The 7,342-nt window shown below is 37.4% G+C and overlaps 2 long non-coding RNA genes across 2 annotated transcripts; both read right to left on the bottom strand.

Annotated features, from left to right (window-relative positions):
• Positions 1 to 217: 217 nt before the first annotated feature.
• On the bottom strand, positions 218 to 1,382 carry LOC123887056. Its single transcript, XR_006801328.1, has 3 exons — positions 1,347 to 1,382; positions 1,158 to 1,249; positions 218 to 741 (listed from the first exon to the last, which is right to left on the bottom strand). It is a non-coding gene; the product is annotated as an uncharacterized LOC123887056 (long non-coding RNA).
• Positions 1,383 to 1,426: 44 nt separating this feature from the next.
• Positions 1,427 to 3,365, bottom strand: LOC123885365. The gene is made up of 3 exons (XR_006801144.1): positions 3,077 to 3,365; positions 2,419 to 2,572; positions 1,427 to 2,173 (listed from the first exon to the last, which is right to left on the bottom strand). It is a non-coding gene; the product is annotated as an uncharacterized LOC123885365 (long non-coding RNA).
• Positions 3,366 to 7,342: the final 3,977 nt, after the last annotated feature.

Consider the following 7,342-nt stretch of genomic DNA (forward strand, 5'->3'; position numbering starts at 1 on the left):
GTGCCTAAAAACGCTATGATATGTCAACCTTTAATAGCGCCCGTGCCTAAAAACGCTATTATAAGTCCTTGTATTTTTTTTTACTGTAATTTGTAATTTTATTTTAGACTTTCAAAATATATAATATTATTAATTTTCTAAAAACTAGTGCTGTTCCATTATACATACTCTATAATATAAACAAAAGCTCTTAAAATACATTAATTCATTTCATAAACAAAATTGATCCGAGTACAAGACAAATCTGAGAACACAACCAACATATCGAGAACACTACTTGGCCCCCCACTAATTAACAATCTACCCCAAAATTAGAAAAAGCACCCCAATAACACATGTCTAGTAGTGTAACTCGAATAAACAAACCAACATTCCACAAACACCTACCAAACCTATGATGTATATCAATAGACTACAAAAGAGCAGGGAACAAGAAACACTACAGAAGCATCAGTCCACAATTCCAAGCGTGACAGCAAGCTAACTTCAAGCACATAACGCAAATAGCTCAGGGAGAATACCGAACATCTGTACTGAAAAAAGCAGAAAACTAGTAATGAATAATGGAAGTATCTCTAGCTGGTTGTGCATTGGATCAAGATCATTCTCTTAAATTATGCTTATAATCCCATAATGCAAAGTATGTCTCGTTCTCATTAGCTAAAAGAGAGCTCTTTCAACTAGAAGTGTCTCCAGCTCAGTTCCAAAAAAAAAAAGAAGTGTCTCCAGCTAATGTTGCATCTGAGATCACAAATTTAGTTGTAAGGGCTAAAAATTTCAAATAGCAACCACAATAGTTAGATACTTAATACTACAAAAACACCCCACATTATAACATGATAATTTTGGCACTAATAAATTTTGTAGAAGATTGTAGTAATATATTTTGTTAAATAGACCACTCTTAGTAGAAGATTGTGACTACAAATAATGTGAGAATTATATTAAGGAATGCAAAGATAATTAATAGTTTAAAATTCAAATTTGAGTCACAATGTCACATACATAAAAAGAGGAGCTAATTCTTCCATGGATATTTCTACAATCGAATATGGTAAGCTTTCCTAACTTTACTATATAAGAAACCTAACTATGGTAAGTGAGCTGAGAAAGGGACATAACATGAGGAATATTGCGTGTGAAATAGTAGTACAAACCTCAAATTCTTGCTATTAAGACTCAAGGACACCAATATTATTGAGTAATTCAATTGGGACTTCCTGACCTCCTTTCTTAAAAGAGTATGAGCCTGCATCAGATTTGCAAAATCTAGATTACAACAAAAGATTCTAAAACTTGAACCATGAAGTGTTTTCTTAAATTTCAAAAGGATAATATTTGCTAACCATAAAAGACCAGGAAATGGTAAGTTTTTAGCCCCTTACAGTTTTGAATGCATCCAGTGTAGCTGTTGCATCAAACATAATGAACGATTCTCCAAGTTCAAGAAATGTATGTCATATAGAGAGAAATAAGTTCTAGCTCCAACTTAAAATGAGAGAAAGAGAAACAAAAATAACAGGATCATCAAGACATGTGTATGTCTAGTTCAAATATCAAGTAGCTAAAAGATTAGCCAATACACATTTAGTCCCTGTGCTTCAACAAACCCCTTATGTAAGATTGGACTTAACCTCTTAGAATATAAAAGAAATGGAATGGGAATATTAGTACATGAATGAAAAGAAACATGTTATAGCATATTTGTTTCAAAAACTGTACAAAAAGTGTAGGTAAACGGATCAAATGTTATTTTGTGTCTTTTTACAATGGTTTATACATTATGTAATGTAGCATGTACACTTTTTATTAAAGGCATGTCTAGTGTATGACATGTCGCTGTTTGACACCGACATATATAGTTACATTCAATCACTTTTGTTTTCTCAAATTGTTACTAATATGGTATCTGTGATTCTATTTGTTAGCATCATGTCCTGTGTTTATGTCGTTGCTTCATTAGAACGAGCAGTGGAGAACAATGATCATTATATAGAATTGTAGAACAGAATTAAAAGACTTCATGTGACAATTTGTTCTGGCCAGTAATTTTTTTTTGTAGTGTCTAAAGAAGACATAAGATTAGGCTTCAAACTTCCAAACTGCACTCTGTCATAGTCACTATGCCCTTGGTTTTGCATCAATCCATTCTTTCCAGAAACCCTTAAAATATCTGATAATAAGGTAATACTGAATATAAGAACATACTTAAAGTAGAAGAATTTAAAAAAATAAAAATTATTAAATATGATTTAAAGGGTACTGCAAGCACATGAATTTATCAAGAGATAAGTACTTCACTTTTGTCAAATATATATAGGAGACTATTCCCTTTTTTCATAATAATAACTAGATTTTAGTTCATTTTAAAGGAGATAATAATCTTCAGAACATTAGAAAAATGAGATAATGAAATACCAGTAGATAACTAACTTCACAAGTGTAGTAAATTTAGACTCTCCGATAACATTTGAATATTCTAGCAGGGACAATTGTTTCTTGACTATGTCACACACATTCTGCACATTTTCGGATTTAGCCTGCACAAAAGTCCATTCTTGCCCTATATCATCTTAAATGTTACAAATGTTAAAGATCAGGCCACATTAAACTGCCAAGTATAATTATTATGAGAATAAGACACCATTAAATAACTCTAACACAAAAGAAAAGTTGCAATGGTTAACAACAAAATAGCAGATTTCATGATTTCATAATGGAGATAGCTTAGATATCAAATGTTGTAAGTAATATTTAGCATCTTCACTAAAAACAGGAGCCTACAAGCTCTATAATCCCTATTCCATTCTCACCTATAAATCAAAAACAATAGAAGGAACCAACAAACATCTACCACACTAAGAATATATAGTTTCTTAATTAAGCTGATAGTAGTACTAGAGAATAAGGGGTACTGCTTTGCCTGTAGCTTGACCATTCTCTTATACTCTGTTGTATCCTGGATAAATAGATGATATAGCCTTCTAATTTAAATCAATTTTGCAAATTCAATTTTTCAAACTTTTATAATGTGAGCTATAATGCAACATATACTGTAACTTATCCCTAAGCATACCTTAATGACGACAGTTTGAGTTGTGAGAGCATGGCGACGGACAGCGATGAACGGTGACGAACGAGTACAACTTCTGACAGTGAAAGTAGTGGGTAATTGGATTAAGGTTCTTGGAGAGAAGAGATTTATGGGTTATGGGTTAGGGTTCACAGTGGTTTCTGGGTTCTTGGATATTAGCTAGGATTGACAATAATGTGAGAAGGATATCTACTGCACGAAACAATTGTAATTGGAGAAGAGGAACGATTGCTCTAACTTCGAGTTCCGTTTGCTGTGAGTTTGATTACAGAGGAATTCGATTCCTTTGGGTTTGAAGCTAGAAGATGATCGATTTCAATTCTAGGGTTTGAGTTCAATGTTTGCTGGGAATTGTTTGAAGAAGCTAGAAGAAGATTGATTTCGTTTCTAGGGTTTGAGTTCAACCTTTGCTGGGAAGTGGTTTTGAAATTGCAAGTGAGACGTGTGTGAAATTTTCTCTGTTTTTATTCATTTATTTTTACTTTTATTATTATAAGCAGGTCAAAGGTTCGATACCCGCCCACCACAGGTTTTTATTTATTAATTTCCTTTACTATAGCGGTTTTGTAAAAAGTGTTATTATAGGCTATAAGCTTTAATAGCGTAATTTCAAAAGCGCTACTATAGAGTTCCGCCTTTGAGGTTTTAATAGCGGTTTGCAGCAAAGCGCTATTATAGTGTACTTTGGTTCAAGGCTTTAATAACACTTTTTGTAAAAGCGCTATCATAAGGGCTCCGGATTAAGTTTTAATAGCGTTTTTTAATAAAGCGCTATTAAATGGGCGCTATTAAAACTCATTTTTGTAGTAGTGATGAAAACTAAAAGTACGCAAAAATTGAATTGAATAAAAATTAAATTCTTAGTAAAATATTTACGGTTTATATATAGCAAAATAAAAAACGTGGACCACACAAACGGGCACAAAACTTGCCCGTTTGACCGCTAGATGCAAAAAAAGCGGATACGTTCCGTGCCCGTTTGTGTGATCCACTTTTTCTATTGCGCTAACATGTACTTTAATTTTATTTCTTATTATTTTTTTCAATCCAGCGGTCGTCTGTGTATTCCGTTTTTTCTATTCTGCTAAGTTGGATAAAAATATTATATTATAGATTTTTCATATATATATAAATAGTTGGTTTTTGAAAAACAACAAATTAAGTCACATTAAAAATGACAGACATTGTCAAACACTCTGTTCCATGATTTTGTTTTTTAAGTCTTTTTTTATTTTTTATTTATGGTGCTGGATTTTTTTGTCTTATTTTTACTACAATGTGTGTTTTTTTCAAGTTTTTTTTTTTGTTTTCACACATAATAGTCAAATATATACACGTTAGTGCAATAACAAAATAAAAAGAGCGGAATCGTGCCCGTCTGCACGCTAGTATATATAATTTAGATTTCAATTGTATTTTCACCTATCGCTCATCATACGTTTCGTATCTCGATCAATTAATCAATACGATAATGATCGTACCTGGTGATCAGAATAGATTGATGGCCGGTCCGTTGAGCGAGCGTCCACACCGAAGGGGGGGTTTGTACCTGCAGGTGCTCCGATGCCTAAGTCAGCAAAGTGAACAGAGAGATACAAAGGAAGAAAGAGAAAGTAGAGTGAATAATGATTCAGAATACCTGGCTCTCCTGTCTAGGAGAGCTTATATAGTGCCCCCAGCGCTGGGCCAAAGGTTGATCTATTGGGCCGGGATAACCGGCCCAATAGACCCAACTGCCAAGATAGTCCCTGTATCGTAGGGGAAGGCCGTTATTCGCCTCTATCTTGGTTGGAGCCGTTCCGCTATTCGCGGGTAAGGGATAGGCTCAATGACGGATGTGGTTGGATAAAGGAGCACGTGCTAAACATGCTACTTAGCTGTTAAGCTACGGTGGAATGAGTCATCGTGCATGGATAGACGAGCATGTGATTAGCGTGGAGCTAATCCGTTATGTCGAGCAGGACACGTTATTAGCTGACGTGTCGGGGAGGTCTCCCCTTGTTGGGCCATGCCCCAAATGTCGGGCATAAGTGATTGGGCCAGCTCTTGGCCCAGTCCAGAACACGAGCCCCCCAAGTCGTTGCTCCTAGCTATAGGAGTAATGACTTAAGGTCCATGCCCGTGTGTCGAGGAGTTGTTTTCCTCGCCAATCTTAGGAGGATTTCATAATTCATGGATTATGGCTGTTGCTCGTTTGCGCGAGGAACGCATTTGTATGTTGCTCGTAAATTCCTCTATGGCACGACGAGGAGGATTTTACAAGGAGGAAGCTTCCTTTTGTTCGTAACGCGTGCCACGATGTTCGTGGAGGAAATTACGGGGAAAGAATTTTGCTTTTCCAGTTCATACTCTTGGTTCCTCGACTAATTGTCGAGGAAGTATTGTATATGTGCATCTAGTTGATGCTGCCTGTTTTGGCGGGCACGCTTATTTACGTTTGTTTTGCTTGCCCGTAATTCGCGCTTGTCCGCAAAGTCGGGGAGATAATTACGTTGGTGATAGCGATGAGCCCCTCGAGAGACGCGTGGTCTGTTCGATGGGATGTGAAAAGACAGACGTTTCGTCTGATCTTGACACGTGTGTGTTGATGAAAAGGCGCAATAATTGCCTTGGGAGCACGCGCTAATTACCTCGTTTTACGAGGAGGATTCTTGATCGTTGGATCAACGTGTCGTTTGGTTATTTATGAGATTCAATCAGAGCTGTTTGATGGCTTTTGATCGTGACCGTTAGATTTTGATCAACGGTTGTGGCGCAATGAGGCGTGTTGCTTCGTGATGCAGGGTGTAATGTTTGGAGGGTCTATATATAGAGGAGAAAAAGTTCATTTGGAACTTTTCCCTTTCTTTCCTCCTTTGTTGCTGCTGCTGCTATTGCTTTTTATTTCTCCATCAAGGTTCAAGCATTTTCGAGTTTCTCAGTTCAAATCTCTACTTCACAAAGGTAAAGTGCTTTCTTTTTCGAGTTTGTTTCGATTTTTGTCTTAAAACACGTTTATGTTGGTGTTCTGTGTTTCAAGCCAGTTGTATGAGCTATTAAGTACGTTTTGGTTGTTGTAGCTTTGCGTTTAGATACCTGGGTTTTTGATGACCCCTTTCTTCATTGTGCTATTGATTTTAAGCATTTCCCTTAATGGGATTTGGTGTTTGATGGTACTAGATTTGTGTGTTTTAGCATCTTAGTTATTGTGACTTTGCTGCACTTTGCCATTTTCTGGAAAATGAGGAACACCCATGAAGGTTGATGGGTTTCTGGAAAATCGCTATGAATGTTGAAAAACATTCATGCTTTTCTGGGCAAAACTGATGAACTGAAGAGCAGTGTTCAAAGAATCCTGGGTTTGGATGTGTGTTCAAAGAATTCTCCCCGTTATAACCATCATTATTTCGTCGGGGAGAACTGGATCGCTATTTCTCCCCGTTTATTGTAGCAAAAAACTAGGTTAGTTATACCTTGTGTCGGGGAGCTTCTCCCCGTTTTCGCCTTCGCGAATTATGCGTGTCTTTGACAAATTTTATGAATGTCGGGGAGCTTCTCCCCGTTTTTAACTTAAGAATTTAGCTGGAAAATGAGTTTGTTTAACTCTTTGTCGGGGAGCTTCTCCCCGTTTTCAACTTGAGGTTTTTGTGCACAACTAAGTTTGCTTCTAAGTGTCGAGCAATGTTGGTAGCTTGTGTCGGGGACCTTCTCCCCGTTTTCAGGCTTTGTGAAGTGATTCTCCTCGTCTCCTCTGTTTTTGTCTTTGTTTTGCCATTTTGATAAGGGCTTTTGGTCGGGGACAGCGTCCTCGCCCTATCCTACGCCCTTTCACTTGATTTGCGGTGAAAGGGTGGATTTGATAACTGTCGAATTCACTTTATTTTCGCTGCTTTTCAGGTGTTCGAAATGTCAGACACAGAGGAAATTACGGGGAGCCAAGCGGCTTCCAAGCATAAGTTGGTCGACACCATTACAGATCCTGCACTGGATTGGGTTGCGCCCGAACCTAGGGGCATTGCCTCGACGCTCACTGCCGATGATCCTCGACTTTACACCATTGTCGAGGACGTTAGGAATGGGCCAGTGAATTGGGAAACTTATTTGCCCGAGGAGGGGAAGCGGATCTGCTCGACATTCTCCGAGGATGGATTCGCTATGTATGAGCTGGCCTTTAAGGAATTGGGATTTAAGTTGCCCTTCAGCAATTTTGAATGCGAAGTTTTTGGCCGGTTGAAGGTGGCTCCCTCGCAACTCCACCCCAATTCGATG

This window comes from Trifolium pratense, linkage group LG5, assembly GCF_020283565.1.
Source record: "Trifolium pratense cultivar HEN17-A07 linkage group LG5, ARS_RC_1.1, whole genome shotgun sequence".
In the NCBI taxonomy this organism is placed as follows: domain Eukaryota; kingdom Viridiplantae; phylum Streptophyta; class Magnoliopsida; order Fabales; family Fabaceae; genus Trifolium; species Trifolium pratense.